Consider the following 26,588-nt stretch of genomic DNA (forward strand, 5'->3'; position numbering starts at 1 on the left):
ATGTTAAATGCAAGTATTGTCTGTATTTTATATAACCTTAAACTAAATTATTACGTACATAAAATATGTTTTTTGTCATTTAGCTGTTATTTATAACTGCATATTCATAATACATTATTTATTTTTTTATATATCTATAACAATGTGTAAACTATTTATAGGTGGGTTTTTATTATTATTTTAAAGTTGATTTTGTTCGATCCAATATTGCAACACAGGCTGAATCTATTTAGAATGTAATTTCCTCTCATTCTAACATTGGCTGAATCTATTTAGAATGTAATTTCCTCTCATTCTAACATTGGCTGAATATGTTTAAAATTGCTTTTTAAAATATTTAAACTTGATTTGTTGATCCAATCATTCTTTCACCAGCTGAATGTTTTGTGATGTATTTAGATGTCCAAGTATGGCTACAACTTGTTTTCTTTTCTCTGTGTTTTATCAAAGAATGGGTATTGATATTTTGTGTGTGTGTGTGTGTCTATTTGTGTGTGTGTGTGTGTCGTGTGTGTGTACTGTCAGTAGTAATTTGTTTCTGGGGTTTTGTTTTCACAGGACATGTTCACTGCTAAAGGTTTAACTGGGAAGAGCTAACTGATAATACTTGGAACGATATAATATAAGAACAATACCAGATTATATTGCATCAGAATAAAATATATTAGAGCAGAAATAATTCACAAATACTATCAATAATAATGATATTGGTGGTATACACAACCGCAAATATGGAGCATATATACTGTCAATACTAATTACATTGGTAACATACACAACAGCAAATATCGAGAATAAATACTGTCAATACTAATTACATTGATAGCATACGAAACAGCAAATATCGGGTATAAATACTGCCAATATTAATTACAATGGTGGTATACATAACTGCAAATATGGAACATAACTACTGTCCATATTAATTACATTGGTAGCATACAGAACTGCAAATATCGGGTATAAATACTGTCAATATTAATTACATTGGTAGCATACACAACAGCAAATGTCGGGCATAAATACTGTCAATATTAATTACATTGGTAGCATGCACAACATGACATATAGGGTGCAAATACTGGCAAATACTAATTACGTTGGTAGCATACACAACAGAACATATAGGGTGGAAATACTGGCAAATACTAATTACATTGGTAACATACACACCAGGACATATAGGGTGCAACTACTGCCAATACTAATTACATTGGTAACATACACAACAGAACATATAGGGTGCAAATACTGGCAATACCAATTACATTGGTAGCATACACAACATAACATATAGGGTGCAAATACTGGTAAAACTAATTACATTGGTAACATACACAACAGAGCATACAGTGTGCAAATACTGGCAATACCAATTACATTGGTGGCATATGAAACAACAAATATCGGGTATAAATACTGTCAATACTAGTAACATTGGTAGCATACACAATAGTAAATATTAGGTTCAAATACTGACATGTTAATTACATTGGTAGCATACACGCCTGCAAATATAAGGTACAAATACCGATAATACTAATTGTATTAGTAGCATACACAACAACAAAGATTGAGTTCAAATATTGACAGTACTAATTACATTGGTGTCATACACAACAGCAAAGATTGAGTTAAAATATTGACAGTACTAATTACATTGGTAGCATACACAACTGTTAAAGTCTATAACAGATTGAAAAAGGGTGAGCTAAATTTTGTTTTTCAAACAAAATAAATATCTCCTACGATCTGCGGTCTCAGGAAATGGAAAGAATGAATGAATGAGATGACTTCCAACTTTCAAACTTCAAACTTTATTTCGATTCACTCAGGCCGTCAAATGACAGCATATGAGGACATATTTTACAATAGTTATTTACAGTGACAAGATGACAACAGGAGTTCTTCATAGACTATATACAGACATAATTCAAAATAGCTATATATAGACATTTTAAAAAGAAGACACATGGTGACAGAACATTTAAATAAAGCAAATAAATCTTTATACGTCAGTACTTTTAAAAGTATAAAATGATATCGAAGATGTTTATCTATGGTTTACTAAATTTACTTGTAATTTCAGAGATTAGTTTTGACAATTTACGGAGAGTGCTTATTTTATTACAATTAAACAGTTCTTTGAATTTAAGAGTGCTAGTTTTTTTTTAATAATATGGCTTTATAAACCTTTTGTGTGTATGTCGTAAAATAATTACATTTAAATAAGTAGTGATATTCATGTCCAATATGTTTCTTCGGACAATGTGTAATCTGTTTTCGACTGGTATGCTATTCCAGCGTCCTGTTTCTATGGGTAAATAATGATTACATGTTCTGAATTTCAGAAGGTTGGTCCACAATATTTCGGGTAATTTAATAAAGTATTTTTCCAAATTTAAAGTTTTGTTTAAAAATAGAATATGTTTTGCCTTTGGATGTAGACTCGATGTTGTTATGCCATGTTTGTAGGTACTGATAGTTGCCTTCGTTTAACATGCTCAGTTAGTATTTTTACGGATGGGAAATTTTTCGACATATAAATATCGGTCATGCCTAGGTTATTTAACAGGTGTATTAAATTTTCTAGCCAGTTTTATAGCTGTGCCCGTTTGCAACAGATTCTTTTATCATATAATTAAGAATTAAATTAGAGATTTTTGTAGATTTACCTTTAACTATACCTGCCCAGAATCCTATAATTCTTTGATCTATAAATAGTTTTAGTGGCGTTCTACCAAGTTCCCCATATAACATAAAAATAGACGTACCCTTTTTAACTGGCAATAATCGTCTAAAAAACATTATATGAATATTTTCTATTATGTCCACATTTTCATATGCCCAGATTTCACAGCCATACAAAAGTATTGGGAGGACCATTGAATCAAATAATTTAAGCTTGCAATCAATTGGCAAATTATTATCCTTGGCTTTAGATAAAACAAAATATATTGCTTTAGTTGCATGCTGAATTAAACATTGTTTTGTTATTTTAAATTTGTTTTGTTTAGTGAACGTTAAACCTAAATATTTGCTTTCTTTAACATTTTGAAGAGACTTATCTCCGAGAGTAAACTTTTTCTTATAGTCATTTGCATTTCCATTAAATATTATTATTTTAGTTTTTTTCACTGTTTACTTTAAGTTTCCATTTTTTGCAGTATTCCAAAAAGACATTTAGATTGTTTTGCAAATCGTGAGCATTGGTTGCTAGTAGTGCAGTATCGTTGGCATATAGGAGACCGATACCGCAGAAAAAAGAAAAAAAACCTCAAAATCGATTACTGGGAGTCCAGCAAAGATACATGATGATAAACATCAGTTTAAATTCCACAATTATTAATGAAAATAGTGTGACAACAGAGAAAGAGTTGCATTTACGACCTATGAATCATTTTGTTACACTAATCTCTACGGCATTATAATTTTCCTGGAATATTGAGTCACTACAGTTTACACTAAATTTAGCCGCTTGTCGTTGACTTTGTTTCATAACATACCGATAAGGTCCACGAAGATACCCTACATAATACATGCATCTTGTTACCTGTTGGTCTACAGGCTGGTAGGTACTGTGTTCGGATCCCAGTCGAGGCATGGGATTTTGAATCCAGATACCGACTCCAAACCCTCAATGGGTAGGTGTAAACCACTTGCACCGACCAGTGATCCATAACTGATTCAACAAAGCCATGGTTTGTGCTATCCTGCCTGTGGGAAGCGCAAATAAAATATCCCTTGTTGCCTGTCGTGGCGACATCAGGTTTCCTCTACAAAACAGTGTTTGAATGACCTATATTTGACGTCCGATAGCCGATGATAAGATAAAAAAAATCTTGTTACTTGTAATGCATTGTCTTTGCCTACATAAACACATTTGTGGTCATAATAAATATGATCTAAAATCGATTAAAATGTCTACAGAATTAAAAAAACAAACAAAAACAACGAACCAAAAAGCAACTAGAAAAACAAAAAATATTCTTATAATTATGTTCCATGCGGTGATATAATAACTGTGCTATATATCCAAGAACTAGTGGGTCATAAGATCGTGCATGTTTCGTGCACATATCTATTTCCCTCTCGTTGGAATACAATGCATTTGCTTCTAATATGATACAAATTTCAATGATTTCAGAAGGAAAATCCTCACTAAATCAACTTTCAATCATGTGAACAGTTTTGTTAAGGCAAGTATTTATGGCATACACATATGTACTTAAATGATGTGGAATATCAGTATTTAAACTGACGAAATCAAACGTAACTGATTATTATTGGTGAGTAAAAAAAACCTTCCAGCATCTAACAAATTGAATGCAATTCAATACAATAGCAGAACTACTAGTATTTTAATGGGACATCTAAGAACTGAGAGGTATTATGCTTCACTGTTAGACCCTCCTACAATTCGTCTGAATGTTAGATAATTTGGTCATGAAAACGTATAAGAATGCTTCAGAATTTTGCCTGCTGTACCTTTTGTAACAATGTCATTTTTTTGTAATTTTTGTACACAAAAGCTGGTATAGTAGTTAAAACGTTATCTGCAGTTTGTTTTTCGTCATATAAAAAAAAAAAAAAAAACCCACCCAAAAAACAACAACACAAAACAACATAAAACACACAACCTCCAAAAAAACCCAACAACAAGAAGAAAAAAACGAACAACAGAAACAGACACAAAACCACCCAACAACACCCAAACCAAGAGCAATAAGTTACTAATTAGTTATTTCCCTACTTACCAAATGTTAATTCTGTAACATATTCCAAATCTTACTTTGGTAAAAGTTTACACTGATACTTATAGGGTGTCATGTTGATTTTAAATGGTATGATATAATCTGTTTTTATATTATGAACCATGCATACTCTTAGGCTAGGTTTGTATCAAAGATAACATTCAACTACAAAAACAACAACAAACACAAACACCAAAGTGGTGGTGTGGAGATGTTCAATGTTGTGCGTTGGATAGTTTTAGCTGTTGTGTAATTCTACTTTAAACTCTTTTATTAATCATGTAATGTATGTTTCGGCTCAAGTCATTTGCACACACACACACACACACACACACACACACACACACACACACACACACACACACACACACACACACACACACACACACATATATATATATATATATATATATATATATATATATATATATATACACACACACACACATACATACATACATACACATCTATTTGTAGACATAAAGAAGACATGTTTGTGTTTTTTATCAGTCATATAATGTATATGGTTTTGCTCAAATTGTTAATTGTGTGTCATTTGTAAACAGTATATATTTTACCTAATAAATGTTTTAAATGTTCAATCGTCGTGTTTTAGTTTTTAGACATGTTTGCAGATCTTTCCAGAGATTAAAAAAACCCAATCGAATAACATCATTTGTAATTACCAAAATGAATGAATGAATGAATGAATGAATGTTTAACGACACCACAGCACGAAAAATACATCAGCTATTGGGTGTCAAACTATGGTAAATGCAAAACATATATTGTTATTACCAATGTTACATATTAAAACTGTTTTCTTCTTTATAATATCCAAATACCTGTGTTTTGCTGGTAGTAACAGTGTTGGTAATAGCTCAAACATTTTTATCACGTTCATACGAAATTAGTTTTAGGTTCAAGTTTGTAATATCACGTCTGACAACTATAAACATTAGGACGGCACGGAACATGTGTGATCTACAGACACTGGTATTACCATCATGGTCGATTATTTGGTATGTAATTTTAGTATTTAAAAAAGTCCTGCTGTTTAAAACAGCTGAAATGTCAGGAATCTCTGGATAGTTTATTTTAATTATCTCCGCTATGATGTTCATCATGGAATTTGCATACAACATAACACTGGATATTCATAAAAATACAAATATATAAACTGTTTAGCCGGTAGAACTAGTTAAAATTGTTATTGGTAAATTAATGTTCAATATATATATAAAATGTACTTCTGGGGGTTGGGGATGTGAAATATCAAGGATGTTTAAATGCATTCATAATTTCTTTTATAAACTTTGCTAAATTCTTTAGTGTACTGATTCGTTTGTTTTGCATTAGTTCTTTGAATTTATAAGTACTTGGTCGAGTATAGTAATAGGGGTGCAAAAATTGAGTCCTAGAATTACTAAAAAAGTGGCAAATGAAAAGATAGTGAAACTCATCACCAATTTCACTTTCATTTCTAATGAAATATTATTCCAGCGTCCTGTTTCTACCGGTAAATAATGGTTTGATATTCTGAATTTTAAGAGTGGTTTCCACAGTTTTTTTGGAAGTATATTAATGTATTTTTCTAAAATTAGTTGTTCCTTATATAATTCGTAGGTTTTGCTTCTCGAAGATAATGATATGTTACTTCTCCATGTTTGTGAATATTGATCAGTTTGTCTTTGTTTAATTTGTTGCGAGAGACAATTATCTGATCTGAAAGTATGAGCTACCCAGACATTACCCATTCCCAACTTTTCCAAAATGTTTTTAATAGTAATGATCCATTTATATTCTGTTCCGTTAACAATATAGTCATTTGGCATTACTTTATACAATAACGTCGAACATTTTGACTGCTTTCCTGATAAAAGCCTTGCCCAGTAACATACCTTTCTTCTATAAATTATTAATTCAATAGGAAGTCTCCCTAGCTCTCCAAAGAGCATAACAAATGGTGTTGCTTTCTTAATAGGTAAAATATGTCTTTAAAAATGTATTTGTACGGAATTAAATATATCAATTTTCTCATGTCCCCAGACTTCACATCCGTACAACAAGATTGGAAGGACTATTGAATCAAACATTTCTAATTTGCATTCGGTTGATAAATGATTATCTTTGGCTTTTGATAATACAAAATACATGGCCTTAGTAGCCTGTTGGCTGAGCTTAGTTTTAGTAATATGGAAGTTATTTAATTTAGTACAGGTAATTCCAAGATATTTATATTCTTTTACATTCTCTAGAACAGTGTTTCCGATCTTGAAAGTATGTTTATAATCTCTAGTTGTTCCCTTAAAAAATAATTTTTTCGTTTTGCTACAGTTTATTTTAAATTTCCATTTTAAAGAATATTGATAAAATATATTTAAGGTGTGTTGTAAGTCGTTTGCGGAGGTTGATAAAAGTGCGGTATCGTCTGCATATAACACACAAAACATATGTAGTACAATATCTAATGGTGAATTTTGATTATCGGACATAGGGGCAACTCCTTGACATCCATGGTTAGTTAAGTAATCTTCTATATCGTTTAAATACAGGGAAAATAAAATTGGGGATAAATTTTCACCTTGACGGATGCCGATATTGCATGGGAATAAAGCCGATTGTTTATTATTTATAAGAATAAGTGAATTTAGGCCTTGGTACATTTCGTAGACAATTCGAAAGAATTTACCGTTGATAATATTTTGCAGAAGTTTATGCCAATGTAGCGTTCTGGGTACCATATCAAATGCCTTCTCAAAATCAACAAAAGTGCAATATAGCTTTTTCTTTCGTTTTTTAAGGATATCTATTAAGTGATGTAATGTAAAAATATGATCCGTAGTTGAATAGCCTTTCCGAAATGCGGTTTGGTCCTCACTAATTATATTGTTTTCTTCGATAAATGTATTTAAACGGTTATTTAGTAATGTTGGGAATAGTTTAGAGCAGCAGCAAAGTAAAGTAAAGCTGCCTGTCGTAAAAGAGTAGCCTATGTGGCGACAGCGAGTTTCCTCTAAACAAATCTGTGTGGTCCTTATCCATATGTCTGACGCCATATAACCGTAAATAAAATGTGTTGAGTGCGTCGTTAAATAAAACACTTCTTTCTTTCTTTCATTAATTATTCTGTCTACACCTGCCGCCTTGTTTAATTTTAATTGTGATATAGCTTGCATTATTTAATTTTCAGTAATTGTTTCGTTTATAATCATCATTTAGTACTTCGTCCATATTAAAATCAAATACATCATCGTTATTGGGCTCTCCTTTATTTAAATGGCTGAAATAATTAAAAAAAAACATCTGTCGAAGGAATGTTAGAATTAGGCAGTTCCTTATTCTTAAGTATTTTGTAAAACTCTTTAGGATTGTCAGATCTTAGCTGTCGCATTTCATTTTCTTTTTTAAATTTGTACTGAGAAAAGGCTTTAAAAAGTCAATTTCTTGTAAGACTTACTGGCATTAATTAATTGCATTTTATTATCTATACTTTTATTTTTTGCATATAATGTTTTAGCTTCATGATACTTTCGTCGTAATTTTTTACACATTGTCCCAAACCAAGGTTGCTTGTTGCGCGCTGACCTTTTATTTATGTTATTGTGTGCACGCACGTGACCGAATGCCTGTGGTGTATGTGCATATTCAAATTTACACCTGTGTAATAAGTACTGTCATTACTACTGGAATTACTAGCTGTCAACTGTTTGGATACTGACATATCTGGCATATCAGCTTTAATAGTATGGCTGTTAAGGTAAGTGTGAGAAATATCAGGTAATATTACTGTCTCACTAGATGGACAGCTAAGGTTAGTAATGGTTTGGCAATTAGCAATGGGGTATGTTTCAGCGGGTATGTTTACAGACATTACTAGAATTACCTTTTACCGTCATCCCACACTTTACCCACATATCTTTCTCATACTGTTGGTACTGAAGGTAAGTCGGCTGGAAATCAACACATATTGGGTTATTCATGGGTGGGACTCTAGAAAAGTAGTCTGTAGTCATCTTGTTGTTATGTTTTGCTAAAGTTGAGTTTGTTTCTGCATTAGATAATGAATTAACACAATGAGTGTTATTAACACCTAGGGTGGGATAAAGTAATGATGTCTCTATTTGGTGTGTAATGGGGCTATAACCATAGTTTGGGCTATTGTCATTAGATGGATATACACTGTTTGGTGAATGTTCCACTGTATTATTATTATACACAGTATGTTTAATGTGAAATTTGATTTTATCTACTTTAGCAATACTAGAGTAGGTATTAGTGTGTTTTCTATTTAGTATGTTACATTCATAATTGGAATACTCATAATTAGAATACTGTCTGTTATTGTTACTCTTGACAGTCACATCTGTGGCTACATTGGTTGGAACTGCAACATGGGACTTAGTGGACACATATATCCCTCCTGACCTGTCCTAGGTGTCACATACTGGCATACCACTGAACCTGTTGCTGGTGGCTACTGGAACATTGTGAACAGTGGATTCATGGTGGGTGGCTGGGTGGTGTTGTGGATGGTGCTCTGGGATACACTTTATCTGGAAATGTTTCCTCCCCATCTATGAAGAGTTTGTCCACCTTTAAGAAAGCTCTTCTGTTGTTTTTTCTGCCATACCAAGAAAATGTCGCTTACAGCGTTATGGCCGCCATTTTGGCTTTATGGACTGGTGTAGTCTTAATACGAGATAAGCCTATTTGATTGTTTTCACTACAGAGGGAGTAACAAGAGTTATCTCATATAGCAAGACTATACCATCCCATAAAACAAAACTGAGGTATATCTGAACCAAATATTTTTTAAATTGCATACCTAAATGTTTGGTTTTGTTTTTATGTTGGGGTGTGTGTGTGTGTGGGGGGGGGGGGATGGGGGGGGGGTTGTTATTTCCAAAACTTCTTTACACTTTTACTCAGGTTTTGCTGCCAAATTGCTGTTAATGATTGGTGTGCAGCTTAAACTTTCAAAAAGATTTAATCTTCAGTGCAATCAACCAGAGCACCACAACTAGTCAAAGACCGTGGTATGTGCTTTCCTGTCTGTGGGAATGTGCATATAAAATATCCCTTGCTGCGTTAGGGAAAATATAGCGGGTTTCCTCTGATGACTACGAGTCAGAATATGCCAATGTTTGGCATCCAATAGCCGATGATTAATTAATCAATGCGCTACAGTGGCGTTGTTAAAGAAAACAAATTATTTTCTTTACAAATTACCACTACGGAGGTGAAGACAAAAGGCTAGAGCAGCAAGGTATGCAGCTTGACTTGCATTGTCTCTGAAATAAAAGATAACGCAGCACAAAAAAACAAAATGTAGAACTGCGCTTACTTTACGTAGACTAATCTGGGAGTGGCAGTCTTCTTTGTGGCGATGCACATGTGTGCTAGGTTTTAAAATGTTTGAAAAATGTTATCTATTAATCAATATGATACTTGTTTAAGCCTAAACTAAAATTGGTTAAAAAACTATTTTAAAAAGTCAGTCGGGTTAGGAAAAACAAACACCTGGTGTTAAAAGGTGTTAGTTGTGTCGTGTGTTAAAATTCGTACTCACAGAAGTCGCACTTTAAATGGCATATGTTGATTCACCGTGGTGTTAAACCTTTCAACAAACCTCGACGTGAAGAACACTGTCTGTCTCTGTCTCTGTCTCTGTCTCTGTTTCTGTCTCTCTGGCTACTGCTGCCGTCTCATATGATACTCCTACCAAGAAACCAGCCAGGGATATTCTCAATCAATAGTAAGGACATATCACGGTTCCAGAGAGACTAGGGTAAAACAGAGTCTATGGAGAATAATCGATCCTTCGACCCATTAATTTGTAAAGACCACCTTAAGTGTTCAATGTTAAATGTTTACTTTTTTAATGTAATAAAAATTCCAATATTCCATAATATATTTATATTAGTTTATAAAGACCGCACCTGAGAATCATCGTAACGAGTTTCAGAACTATTCAATTTAAAATCTAGGAGGAGATAGACTTATAAATGTTCAATGTTAAATTTGTCTGGAATTCGTTTTAATTTAATAATAAATTAATTAATAAAAACAGTTTCCAAAGTTTCAGAACCAACCATCCGATCAAAAGTAATATTTTCACAGTAAATGCCTTATTTAAAACGTTTAAATATAATGTTTTAAAATTCACGAATTCACAATTGTCAAAATATATCTGTCATTATCCGAAAATTGTCCCAGAGAATTATACTACCAATTTTCCGATCATAACGCTACGACATTTACACCATCCGATCACAAATTGTCGGGAAGAAACGTGTATCAGTGTTATTCTGTTTATTATACCGACATTCACATTTCCGACACTGACAGAGCATATTAGGAACAAACTTGCATCCGGCGTCTGAAAACACCTCTTTACAACACAACCACAGATACCGTAGCACGTTGGCAGGTATAAAGGTATAAATCCTGCCCTGGTTGGCAGTACACACACAGCCGCTTAGAATCCTTGATCCCGGCCTCGGTGGCGCAGTGGTTAAGCCACCGGACTACAGGCTGGTAGGTAGAGGGTTTGCAGCCCGGTACCGGCTCCAACACAGAGCGAGTTCTTAAGGGTTCATTGGGTAGGTGTAAGGCTACTACACCCTTTTCTCTCTCACTAGCCACTAACCAACTAACAACTAGCCCACTGTCCTGGACAGACAGCCCAGATAGCTGAGGCGTGTGCCCAGGACAGCGTGCTTGAACCTTAATTGGCTATAAGCACGAAAATAAGTTGATATAAAATGATCCCGTATTGAGCCGACTGTGTCACGTGCTGTCTGAGCTACCGATGTCTGCGAAATCTGTAGACATGTATTGCTTTTGCAAATAAGCCTTTAGTTAACCAATTAAAGGATTAACAATAACATCTTCTATTTTCACCATATTTTGTAAACGAAACAGGTACCAATCGTAGATGTCTTGATTATTAGACTGACGGTGAATGAACCTTGTTTAATATATTTGATGTTTTTAAAAACATATTTAATGTATGTACGTGTATTTGTTGTTTTTAATAATAATTGCAAGGCATAAATTATTTAAATGCTATTCAGTCATCAGTTAATATTAATTAGCATTTTTTGTTAGTTATTTTTCCACAAACATGTTTAAAAAATAAAACACGGCGATTGAATATTTAAAACATTTATTAGGTAAAATATACTGTTTGCAAATGACACACAGTTAACAATTTGAGCAAAACCATATACATTACATGACTGATAAAACACACAAACACATGTCTTCTTATGTCTACAAATAAAACACACAAACACATGTCTTCTTATGTCTACAAATAAAACACGACAACTGAACATTTAAAGCATTTATTAGGTAAACTATATATATATATAATCAAGGCTAGAAATGGTAAGGTCGCCAAATGTTACCAAGTTTGGGCGACTTAAATAATAAATAAAAATAATGCCATTAGTCGCCCAAATAATATTAGTTTCGTGATCTTCTTTCTATAATATATTTGCTACTATTAATAATTGTATAACATATGTGTATATATATATATATATATATATATATGTATGTAATATTCCACATTAAAATCTTGCTCGTGGGTCGCAGAACAGAAAGTATCGACTTACCGTAATTTGTCAGTATTCATTTATATTATAAACATTGATGTTGTAGACTGAATGCAGTCATTATGATCCAGTTCGTAACCATTCGGAAAATCTCGGCCGAATACGTAATACAATTCGAACATTACCGAATGCTGTCTTAGTTTTAGTTATCTGCTTCGTGGTGTTTTGATTTGTGTGTGGTTTTTGTTGTGTAGGTTTTTGTGTTTGTTTGTTTGTTTGTTTGTTTTATTGTTTGTTTGTTTTTGTGGGGGATATTTTTGTGTGTGTGTGTGGGGGGGGGGGGGGGTGTTGTTGTTTTAATCTTGTTTGAACTGGGTTGCTGGAACGGAGTTTTTTAACTGGCAGTTAATTTGGTGTCTATTGAATCGACTTATGAAATGAACTGTTATCATTTTCGGAGTAAAATCACGATCATGTCCTCTGCCAGATTGAATTTTCTTAAACGAACAGCAAGAAGCAAAGACAAAAATCAAGCATGCCAAGGAATTTTAATTAGTTTGTCAGGTGTGCCTAGCGCCAATGAAGTTAGGTTCTGTTAGGATAAGGAGAACCTTACCCCCACTTCGTTTATATCTATTTCTTACAAATACTTATAGATATTAAACACTGAACACATGAACAACGCTTCTCTAACACGTGAACAACAATTATGTAGCCTAGTTGGTTGTACATAAATTGGTTTGCATTATTATTATTATTATTTTACGTCAGCTGTCCCTGGGACACGAGACATGCCGTGCAATTTCGCCTTGATGATGTAAACAAAAAATATTAAGTTTAGATATTTTGTAAAATATGTACAAAATAAGTAAATCATTTGCTCAAGTCACTGTTTTCTTTTAATTTTTCATTTCAATACCATGTATGCATGTTCTTGATATCTTTGGTCTCTAGAAACACAGTTCATATACTTTCTTAAATATTTCGCTTAATACCTGAAATATGAATATTTCGTGTTTGGGCTACCTCAGGCAAGTTTTGACCACTGGAAACAAAATATTAGTGGCCCAGGTATTTGTTTTTGGGCCACCATATTTTTGGCGACTTTCGAGCCCTGTATAATATATATTGTTTTGCAAATGACACAATTAATAACTTGAGCGAAAACATACATTACACGATTCATAAAAGTGTTTAAAGTAGAATAGCGCAACAGCTAAAACTATCCAACTCACAACATTGAACATCTCCACAACACCACTTTATTGTTTGTGTTTGCTTTCATCTAAAACTATCCAACTCACAACATTGAACATCTCCACAACACCACTTTATTGTTTGTGTTTGCTTTCATCTAAAACTATCCAACTCACAACATTGAACATCTCCACAACACCACTTTATTGTTTGTGTTTGTTTTCATCTAAAACTATCCAACTCACAACATTGAACATCTCCATAACGTCACTTTATTGTTTGTGTTTGCTTTCATCTAAAACTATCCAACTCACAACATTGAACATCTCCACAACACCACTTTATTGTTTGTGTTTGCTTTCATCTAAAACTATCCAACTCACAACATTGAACATCTCCACAACACCACTTTATTGTTTGTGTTTGTTTTCATCTAAAACTATCCAACTCACAACATTGAACATCTCCATAACGTCACTTTATTGTTTGTGTTTGCTTTCATCTAAAACTATCCAACTCACAACATTGAACATCTCCATAACGTCACTTTATTGTTTGTGTTTGCTTTCATCTAAAACTATCCAACTCACAACATTGAACATCTCCACAACACCACTTTATTGTTTGTGTTTGCTTTCATCTAAAACTATCCAACTCACAACATTGAACATCTCCATAACGTCACTTTATTGTTTGTGTTTGCTTTCATCTAAAACTATCCAACTCACAACATTGAACATCTCCACAACACCACTTTATTGTTTGTGTTTGCTTTCATCTAAAACTATCCAACTCACAACATTGAACATCTCCATAACGTCACTTTATTGTTTGTGTTTGCTTTCATCTAAAACTATCCAACTCACAACATTGAACATCTCCACAACACCACTTTATTGTTTGTGTTTGCTTTCATCTAAAACTATCCAACTCACAACATTGAACATCTCCACAACACCACTTTATTGTTTGTGTTTGCTTTCATCTAAAACTATCCAACTCACAACATTGAACATCTCCACAACACCACTTTATTGTTTGTGTTTGTTTTCATCTAAAACTATCCAACTCACAACATTGAACATCTCCATAACGTCACTTTATTGTTTGTGTTTGCTTTCATCTAAAACTATCCAACTCACAACATTGAACATCTCCACAACACCACTTTATTGTTTGTGTTTGTTTTCATCTAAAACTATCCAACTCACAACATTGAACATCTCCACAACACCACTTTATTGTTTGTGTTTGTGTTTGTTTTCATCTAAAACTATTCAACTCACAACATTGAACATCTCCACAACAACACTTTATTGTTTGTGTTTGTGTTTGTTTTCATCTGAAACTATCCAACTCACAACATCTCCACAACATCATTTTATTACGGTGTTGTTTGTTTGTGTTTGTTTTCACTGTTGTTGTTTTTGTAGTTGAATGTTCTCTCTGATACAAACCTAACCTAAGAGTATACATGATTCATAATATAAAAAACAGATTATATCATACCATTTAAAATCAACATGACACCCTATAAGTATCAGTGTAAACTTTTACCAAAGTAAGATTTGGAATATGTTGCAGAATTAACATTTGGTAAGTATCAAGTAACTATTTTTATGTAGGCAAATATAGTACATTACCGATAGCGAGATAAATGTGTCATATTTGGTATCTTCGCGAACCTTATCGGTATGTTCTGAAACATTGTCAACGACAAGTGGCTAAATATAGTATAAACTGTAGTGACGCAATATTCCCGGAACAGTGTAATGTAGAAAGATCACTGTAACACAATGATTCATTGGTCAGTATTTAAAGTACCCGTTTTAATGGTCTGACCATAGAGTTTATATTTGTTTTTTGAACAATACATATTAACATACTTCATTGTGTAGTTCATAAATGCGACTCTTTCGTAGTTGTCTACACTATTTTCATTAATAATTGTGGACATTTAAAGTGACGTTGATCATTATGTATCTTTGCTGGACTCCAAGTAACCAATTTCTTTTTTTTCTTCTGCGGTATCGGTATTTGTACCTTATATTTGCTGTTGCGTATGCTACCAATATAATTAATTAATATTAGCAGAATTTGAACTTAATATTTGCTGTTGTGTATGCTACCAGTGTAATTAGTATTGGCAGTATTTATACCCGATATTTGCTGTTGTGTATGCTACCAGTGTAATTAGTATTGGAAGTATTTATACCCGATATTTGCTGTTGTGTATGCTACCAGTGCAATTAGTATTGTCAGTATTTATACCCGATGTATGCTACCAGTGTAATTATTATTGGAAGTATTTATACCCGATATTTGCTGTTGTGTATGCTACCAGTGCAATTACTATTTGCAGTATTTATACCCGATGTTGGCTGTTGTGTATGCTACCAATGTAATTAGTATTGGCAGTATTTATACCCGATGTTTGCTGTTGCGTATGCTACCAATGTAATTAGTATTGCCAGTATTTGCACCCTATATGTTCTGTTGTGTATGTTACCAATGCAATTAGTATTGCCAGTATTTGCACCCTATATGTTCTGTTGTGTATGCTACCAATGTAATTAGTATTGCCAGTATTTGCACCCTATATGTTCTGTTGTGTATGCTACCAATATAATTAGTATTGCCAGTATATGCACCCTATATTTGCTGTTGTGTATGCTACCAATGTAATTAGTATTACCAGTATTTGCACACTATATGTTCGGTTGTGTATGCTACCAATGTAATTCGTATTGCCAGTATTTGCACCCTATATGTTCTGTTGTGTATGTTACCAATGCAATTAGTATTGCCAGTATTTGCACCCTATATGTTCTGTTGTGTATGCTACCAATATAATTAGTATTGCCAGTATATGCACCCTATATTTGCTGTTGTGTATGCTACCAATGTAATTAGTATTACTAGTATTTGCACACTATATGTTCGGTTGTGTATGCTACCAATGTAATTCGTATTGCCAGTATTTGCACCCTATATGTTCTGTTGTGTAAGCTACCAATGTAATTATTATTGCCAGTATTTGCACACTATATGTTCTGTTGTGTATGCTACCAATGTAATTAGTATTGCCAGTATTTGCACCCTATATGTTCTGTTGTGTATGCTACCAATGTAATTAGTATTGCCAGTATTTGCACCCTATATGTTCTGTTGTGTATGCTACCAATATAATTAGTATTGACATTATTTATGCCCAATAGTTGCTGTTGTGTATACCACCAATGTCATTATTATTGTCAGTATTTGTGCATTATTTCTGCTCTAATACAATCTGGTATTGTTCTTATATTATATCTTTCCAAGTATTACCAGTTAGCTCTTCCCAATTAGTTATTTAGCAGTGAGCATGTCCGTTGAAAGACACAACAACCCAGAAACAACAACAACTAACAAACAAACACACACACAAAGAAACAAACACACAAATAAAACATCAATACCCATTCTTTGTTAAAAAGACAGAGAAACGAAAACAAGCTGTAGCCATACTTGGACATCTAAATACATAACAAAACATTCAGCTGGTGAAAGAATGATTTGATCAACAAATCAAGTTTACATATTTTTAAAAACATTTTAAAACATATTCAACCAATGTTAGAATGAGAGGAAATTATATTCTAAACATATTCAGTATGTGTTACAATATTGGATCGAACAAAAACAACGTTAAAATAATAATAAAAAACACCTACAGATATTTTGCAAACTGCTATAAATAACTAAATAAATAATGTAGTATGCGCATGCAGGACAAAATAACAGCTAAATGACAAAACACATTTTAAGGAAGTAATCATTTAGTTGAAGGTTATATAACACACAGACAGTACTTGCATTTAACATTCACTTCATTTATACTTGTTGTTACTCACCAATAATAATCAGTTACTTTGATTTTGTCAGTTTAAATACTAATATTCCACATCATTTAAGTGCGTGTGTGTATGTCATAAATAATTGCCTTAACAAAACCGCTCACACGATTAAAAGTTGATTTAGTGAGAATTTTCTTTCTGAAATCACTGAAATTGTTATTATATTAGAACGAAATGCATTGTATTCCAACGAGAGGTGTTACAAAACGAGGAACTAGATATGAGCACGAAACAGGCACGATCTTATGACACACTAGTTCAATATTTGCTGTCATGTATGCTACCAATGTAATTCATATTGGCAGTATTTCTAACCTACATGTTCTGTTGTGTATGCTACCAATGTAATTAGTATTGGCAATATTTGTACCCTATATTTGCTGTTCTGTGTGCCACCAATGTAATTTTATTTTATTATGCAGCAATATAAGCTGGTACTGTTCTTATATTATATCGTTCCAAGTATTACCAGTTAGTCGTCAAGCAGTTAGCACGTCCGTTGAAAAACCCCAGAAACATCAAAAACAACATCATCAACAACAACAACAAACAAACAAACAAGCAAACGAAACAAACTAAACCCACCCTTTGTTAAAAAACACTGAGAGAAAATAACTCAGCTGTAGTCATACTTGACAAAACATACATCACAAAACATTCAGCTGGTAAACAAATTATTGGATCAACAAATCAAGTTTAAATATTTTTAACAACATTTTTAAACATATTCAACTCAAGTGACAGGAAATTATATTCTAAACATATTCAGCCTGTGTTACAATATTGGATGAAACAAAAACAACGTTAAAATAATAATTTTTAAAAACTTGGAAATGTTTTACAAAATATTATAAATAAATAATGTATTATATGTATGCAGGGCTAAATAACAGCTAAATAACAGCTAAACATATATTTAAGTAAGTAATAATATAGTTTAAGGTCATATAACATGCAGACAGTATTTGTATTTAACATTAATGTCATTTATACTTATGCTTTATACTTATATCCATCCACGGTTCAAGCACGATGTCCTGGGCACACATCTCAGCTACCTAGGCTGTGTGTACAGGACAGTGGATCAGTGGTTAATTGTTAGTGGTTAGGGTGAGAAAAGTCGGTATAGTGGTCTTATAGTTGTTAAAACTCACTCTGGGTGGGAGCCGGTACCGAGATGCGAACCCAGTGCCTAGCAGCCTTGTGTAGGATGGCTTACCCACGCCACCACCGAGGCCGGTTGTATTTAGCATTGTACGTGTTGTATTTGAGTGCAAGTAATACGATCCAGTGTTTTATACTTAAGAGAGAGTGATCTATCCAATTCTAAATTTTCTATTCGCTTTACATAGGTGAATATTTCGTGGTCAAAACCAGCTGTTCAACAGTTATGTTACCAATACAAAAACCAGAATAGTGATAAATTTGACTCATCTAAAAGTATTAACTGTATAATGTTCAAGTATGTATTTTAATTAGAAGTTTCTGTTTGGTCAAAACGTCAATAAAATATATCATAAAACTGTATAAAGTTAGAACTGGAAATGTCAGATTTCTTATAAAACTGGTACGTAGTTTAATGATGAGAGACAAAATTGACTATGTCACTAGTGCAAAACTGATGTTGGTGATGTGTTCCACTGTTAATTGAACGTCTTTAACCATTTATCACTAAAAAGCCACTGATTTATTAATCGTCGGCTATTAAATGTAGAATGCTTGAGGGCGGGGGAGTGGAGAGGCATAACAAATATGATTATGTAGAACCTGGACGAAAAATGTGCTTCTTCTGATTTGCGTTGTCCATTGCGTGCGAACGATACGTTAATCTGAATATTAATATTAACGGCAAGACCGTAATGCATGCTAGTGGTCGAATTCGGGCACAATGCAGAGTTCAATGGACATTTTGCAAAATAATCGTTGATTCCATAAATGTCTGTTTTTAAATTTCGAGAAATAAAACCACGGCAGACAAAACACACAAAAACATAATAATAATAAACAAACAAAAAATACAAAATACAATTAAAATAAAAACAAAATAAAATAAAACATGTAAATTATTTAAAATTGTGTTTACTTTTAATCAGAAAGCTCTCTCTCTCTCTCTCTCTCTCTCTCTCTCTCTCTCTCTCTCTCTCTTATACTTCTCTCTGTTCTTCTGTTATCCCCCCTTCCCTCTGTCTATGTTCCCCCTCTCTCTCTCTCTCTCTCTCTCTCTCTCTCTCTCTCTCTCTCTCTCTCTCTCTCTCTATCTCTCTCTCTCTGTCTGTCTGTATGTGTATGTTCTTTCTGTATGTGTCTATTATACTTCTCTGTCCTATTTATCCCCCTCCCTTCCCTCTGTCTCTGTTGTTGTGTATCTGTCTCTCTGTCTGTCTGTCTGTGGATCTCCTCTCTGGCAATCAGTAAAACAGTTTAACTGATTCATAAACGCAGCCCTCACGCATGTTGATAAGGTTGATCACTGGGGCGTTATCACTGTGTTTCCGTGTTACATGCCACTGGCCATCCACTGTAATCTAAAACATTAAACATATTATTATACAGTTATCACCGTGTTTCCGTGTTGCATGCCACTGGCCATCTACTGTCATCTAAAACATTAAACATATTATTATACAGTTATCACTGTGTTTCCGTGTTGCATGCCACTGGCCATCCACTGTCATCTAAAACATTAAACATATTATTATACAGTTATCACCGTGTTTCCGTGTTGCATGCCACTGGCCATCCACTGTCATCTAAACCATTAAACATATAATTATACAGTTATCACCGTGTTTCCGTGTTGCATGTCACTGGCCATCCACGGTCATCTAAAACATTAAACATATTATTATACAGTTATCACCGTGTTTCCGTGTTGCATGCCACTGGCCATCCACTGTCATCTAAAACATTAAACATATTATTATACAGTTATCACCGTGTTTCCGTGTTGCATGCCACTGGCCATCCACTGTCATCTAAACCATTAAACATATAATTATACAGTTATCACCGTGTTTCCGTGTTGCATGTCACTGGCCATCCACGGTCATCTAAAACATTAAACATATTATTATACAGTTATCACCGTGTTTCCGTGTTGCATGCCACTGGCCATCCACTGTCATCTAAACCATTAAACATATAATTATACAGTTATCACCGTGTTTCCGTGTTGCATGTCACTGGCCATCCACGGTCATCAAAAAGTTAATAAAACATTAAACATATTATTATACAGTTATCACCGTGTTTCCGTGTTGCATGCCACTGGCCATCCACTGTCATCTAAACCATTAAACATATAATTATACAGTTATCACCGTGTTTCCGTGTTGCATGTCACTGGCCATCCACGGTCATCTAAAACATTAAACATACTATTATACAGTTATCACTGTGTTTCCGTGTTGCATGCCACTGGCCATCCACTGTCATCTAAAACATTAAACGTATTATTATACAGTTATCACTGTGTTTCCGTGTTGCATGCAACTGGCCATCCACTGTCATCTAAAACATTAAACGTATTATTATACAGTTCCACGGTCATCTAAAACATTAAACATATTGTTATACAGTTATCACTGTGTTTCCGTGTTGCATGTCACTGACCATCCACTGTCATCTAAAACATTAAACATATTATTATACAGTTAACACCGTGTTTCCGTGTTGCTTGCCACTGGCCATCCACGGCCATCTAAAACATTAAACATATTATTATACAGTTAACACCGTGTTTCCGTGTTGCATGCCACTGGCCATCCCCGGTCATCTAAAACATTAAACGTATTATTATACAGTTATCACTGTGTTTCCGTGTTGCATGCCACTGGCCATCCACTGTCATCTAAAACATTAAACGTATTATTATACAGTTATCACTGTGTTTCCGTGTTGCATGCCACTGGCCATCCACGGTCACTAAAACATTAAACATATTATTTTACAGTTAACACTGTGTTTCCGTGTTGCATGCGACTGGTCATCCACTGTTATCTAAAACATTAAACAATATTATTATACAGTTAACACCGTGTTTCCGTGTTGCTTGCCACTGGCCATCCACGGCCATCTAAAACATTAAACATATTATTATACAGTTAACACCGTGTTTCCGTGTTGCATGCCACTGACCATCCACGGTCATCTAAAACATTAAACATATTGTTATACAGTTATCACTTTGTTTCCGTGTTGCATGCCACTGGCCATCCACGGTCATCTAAAACATTAAACATATTGTTATACAGTTATCACTTTGTTTCCGTGTTGCATGCAAATGGCCATCCACTGTCATCTAAAACATTAAACATATCTTTATACAGTTAACACTGAGTTTCCGTGTTACATGCAACATGTGTTACATTTTCCATATTAAAAAATACTCGTGACGATATATATATAGATATATTGTAACGAATACATAATTATTCCACCTAAGCCTTTATAACGAAACTAATATTGTTTTATTAATAAGATAAACATAAGATTTGATTTAATTTCGATACATAAACAAACGCCCAACTAGCACTGGATAGAAGTACACTGTGTTTACATTGAGTCTAAAAGGGCGCCAGTATGACGTCTTTAGTATGACGTCATGCTGGTGAAGTGATCAACGGACGGTCTTTGAATATCTCTAACGCGCAGTTGTTTCAATGTCCGCTGATTAGGAAAGACGTGTTGTGATTTTTAGTTGCAAAAGAAGTAATTCAATAAAACTACGAGTAGGGCGAGATTTCAGGAGAAAGTTAGTATAAAAATATATTGAAGGATATAATCGTGTTTTTTATCTTACCATAGCTTAAGTATTAGGCTATTTTATAGGTAGAAATTGTATAATTTTTAGTATATACGCTGATAGGTTGTAATTTCTTTACCGTCAACAATTATTTCTATGTCAAACAAGGTTTATCTTTCAGATGAATAGAATAGATTATTTGTTAATAGTAATATAGGATTATTTATTATATTACTAATGTAGTTTTATTCTGAAATCTAGCGAGCTGACGTGAAAATGTTTATAGTTCACGCCAGGGTTGTTGATCCATCACCAAATCTGGCGTATAGTTATTGAAGCAGAAGTTAGATATGTCATCACCAGACCTGGCCTATAGTGGTTTAGTTTATCACCAGATCTGGCGAATAGTACTTTACCACCAGATCTGGCATATAGTTATTGAAGCAGAAGTTAGATTTGTCACCACCAGACCTGGCCTACAGTGGTTTAGTTTATCACCAGATCTGGCGAATAGTAGTTTACCGTCAGATCTGGCGTATAGTTAATATAGCAAAAGTTAGATTTGTCTCCACCAGATCCGGCGAACACGATTGTTTAGTCACCACCAGATATTATAGTTTAATAGTTTACCAGGATTTAGAGGTTACTTAGTAACCTTCACTAGCGATTTACTTACATAAATAAAGCAAGGACAAACAGGAATTTAGAAAGAGCTTTAGTTGAATAAAGTCAAAACAAGGACACACTTGGCAACTTAGCATTTACTAGTATAAATAAAGTTTACTATTTAATTATAAAGTGTATTTTGTGTTCATTTTCAGTTAAGTGTTTATTAATGGAAGTTTCAAGTTGATGACTCGAGCAAACGAACCCTGATACATAGTGTCTGTGTAATCACACTCGCAGGGTGTGTTCCCAACAATATGTATACGATATATATAATCTTCAGGCATATAACACTTCTAATGAGAGATTTCTCAACTACACTGTTACTGTTACGAATAGTGATTGGTCACCACTTCGTCCTGGCAATTTGCTTCCAGGTCTTTACAAATAAAATGCATTTTATATGTAATACAGTTCGTAGTTAATATATAATAAATAATAATAACACTTCTGAGAATGTCACCATATTTAAGTCACTAACCGTACCGATCTGCGAAACAAGCTAAACATTTAGTATTATTAACGAATCATAGTTAGTAAGTATATTTTTCCGAAAGAGTGATGGCTTCTGGTCTGTGCTCGGTTAGAAAACAGGTAAGTTGTTTCCCAGCGTCGCCAATGTGGCCTATTAGTTTCACTGATTCGCAGAGGTCATTCGCAGTGGTCATTTGGTTTAATGTACAAAACAGTGTAATGCAGGCGAATTTTCAGCCTTCCATTTGAGTGTGTGCACGCACGTTACTCTTGCATTTTCATAACCAAAAACAAACACCGCCCCCTCCACCCACAAAAAGTAGTAGTAAAATTGTGTTTTTTTTAAATATATATAATAGTAATAATAATAATAATAACAATAACAATGTTGCTGAAATCACGTCGCAGTGTAGTGGGTGGGGTGGTTGTAACAAAAACATTACATCAATTTAAAAGGGGACCCGGGAACGGTGTAAGCGTTATTGGTAAAAAAAGAAAGAAAGAAAATATTTTTGAGTTGTATTTCCTGTTGAATTTTTTTTTCGCATTTGGAATATGACTGCATAGGGCAAAATAACCTTTTAGTCTGGACTGTTATGTCATGATTTTGTGGTTTCCCTCTTCTTTTTTCTCTTTTTTTTATGCTACATTTGGAATAAATGTATTATTTGTACTCCATAGAAACATAATCCATTCTTGTCATTTTTTTCCTTCATAAATTTCGCGGCCATCTTGAATTCAATATTTGAACTTGTTTGTACATTTTATATTCCTCTACCTATTGCTGTGAGGTATTAAATTAAAGGTATGTGCCTAACAAAAATATATAGCATAATGACAGTTATAAAGATCTTATTATATTTATAGGACTTTTTTTTTTTGTAAGAGAAAGTGATACATTTCACTGTTAATATTAAACATTTCATATCAATAAACGTAATGTACAACGATATGTACAACCTTTATTCACTTGTATGGATCTAAATATCTGCACATACCTTTTCTGCAGTAAGGAGCAATACCAGTTGTTATATAAACTGGATTGTCATAAACAATAAACAATACGTGCATAATGGCGCCACTACTCCTCATTTTGAGCCAAATTATAAAACATGTGACGTCGCGTTGTAGTGTGTATTATGCAGGTATATATTACATAATTATGCATGCAATATACCAAGATGTTCGTAGCTGTGCAATATAACACACATTTTCTTCCTTGTTTTCTTTTTGTTTTCTTTGTTTTTTCTGGTTTTTTCTCTTTTTAATAATGATTATTGCCCCAGATATTTATATATTGATAATGTCGGGGTTGGGGCCCTGAAATCATTATCTTACAAGAAGAAAACAAAATCCATATTTCAAAATATTTAAAACAAACGTTAATGACTTTTAGGTTACAAAAACAACAAAAAACAACAACAAAACAGCAACAAAACAAAAAACAACAAAAAAGCTAATATGTGTCTTATATTGGAGTTATTTTTAAATATTAAGGCTAGGTTTAATTTTCTAGACATCTTTGCTAAGGTGCCCAGTTTTCATTAAACTCTTTATGTGAACAATTTTTATAGAGTATGTATTTCTCAATTTCTCAGTTTTTATAGAGTATGTATTTCTCAATTTGTAATTTATCTGTATATATATATATGTATATATATATGTATATATATATATATATATATATATATATATATATATATATATATATATATCTGTGTGTGTGTGTGTGTGTGGTGTGTGTGTGTGTGTGTGTGTGTGTGTGTGTGTGTGTGTGTAATGCTTTACATTGACAATAAGCCAATGGCAAAGCCACAGAAATTATCTCCCCCATAGATGTCGCGTCGTTACTATACACACTATAGTCTCGCTTTAAACAGCTGTTCGGTAGTGTGATTTGAAGCCACTGGTCGTATAAAATTACTTTGTCCACCACTGTACGGACAGGAAAAGTGGTCGCATTTTATCAGACGATGAGGCATTGCATAAAGAATGTCTAGACTGCATAACGAATCTAGTATTTGACAAAATACAACAACAACAAAACGTGAATCACTGGAAAGCGATACGTTTGTATGTCATTGTCAAAAGCCTATTCATTCTCGATTGTAATAATTTAATTTTTTATATATTATTTGAATACAATTCATTTTATGTGTATGTGTGCGTGTGTGCGTGCGTGTGTGTTTGTGTTTGTGTGCGTGTGTGTGTGTGAATACATGCATTTGAGGGCCCGTGATAGTTCGGGCTCGAAGAAATGCTCACCCAGAATATGTTTAAATATCAGTTGTTAACATAGCGCCTATGTCATCTCCAGCATTTTGAGCACAGTAACTGGAGAACAAAAAGAGAAGACCCTGATATACCATTTGAAGAAGAAAAAAATGTTCGAGACATGCAAATAATATATATACAATATGGACAAAGAATAGTGAAGATGTGGTGTGCCCATTAAGGCGTTGAAAAATGTATTTCTTGAAGCAGACCCTACCTAAACAGGACTTACCCTAATTTTGTTTTCCCTATTTTTTTTATTATTTTAGGATAAAAAGAGTACAAATGCAGTTTTTTTTACAAACTTTAGACTCGTCCTACCTAATGTTTTTTAGTCATGCTCCCAGAAATTGTTTTAGGCACAACGCAGAATAAAAGCTTCTTTTCTTTATTTTGTTAAACTCAATATTTGATTAGTCCTTTGTTAATCTGTTTATAGGGGGGGGGGGGGGGGGGGGGGGGTGGGCCGAAATTATGAAGGGGGGAGCTACTAGTTGGGTATCTCTTTTGTAAGTTGTAATATGTATGTACGATGTACTATTTTGGATGAATGTAGCAAGAACATAATATTTTATTCTGCAGTGACTGTTAAGCCTTATAAAAGTAGCAAAAACATAATATTTTTAGCCTTATAAAAGTTATAATACTTTACTTTTTGGGGGAGTATGTTGACTACATTATGATAAATTCTAACATGGCATTGAAAACCCCCACACGTTTGGGCTGAAAGTGTAAATACCAAATAGTTATTGTTTATGTACTTATCAAATACATGTACATGCTAAGCAAATAACTCTGATCATATATTAGACATGAGACAAGCCATGTGTGAATACTGCATGTAATGCATATGTTGAAAGTAATGCAATTAGTGTTAAGGTGATTGGTGTTGTATCTCTATTCACTTTAAACTATTAGTAAACCATCAGTGTACTGTTACATATAGAGTACACTTGTACAGGTAGGGGCCTATGTGAAGAAGAACACCCTATGTTAAGTGAGTCATAATTATTTCTTG

This window comes from Gigantopelta aegis, chromosome 5 (assembly GCF_016097555.1).
Source record: "Gigantopelta aegis isolate Gae_Host chromosome 5, Gae_host_genome, whole genome shotgun sequence".
Taxonomy (NCBI): domain Eukaryota; kingdom Metazoa; phylum Mollusca; class Gastropoda; order Neomphalida; family Peltospiridae; genus Gigantopelta; species Gigantopelta aegis.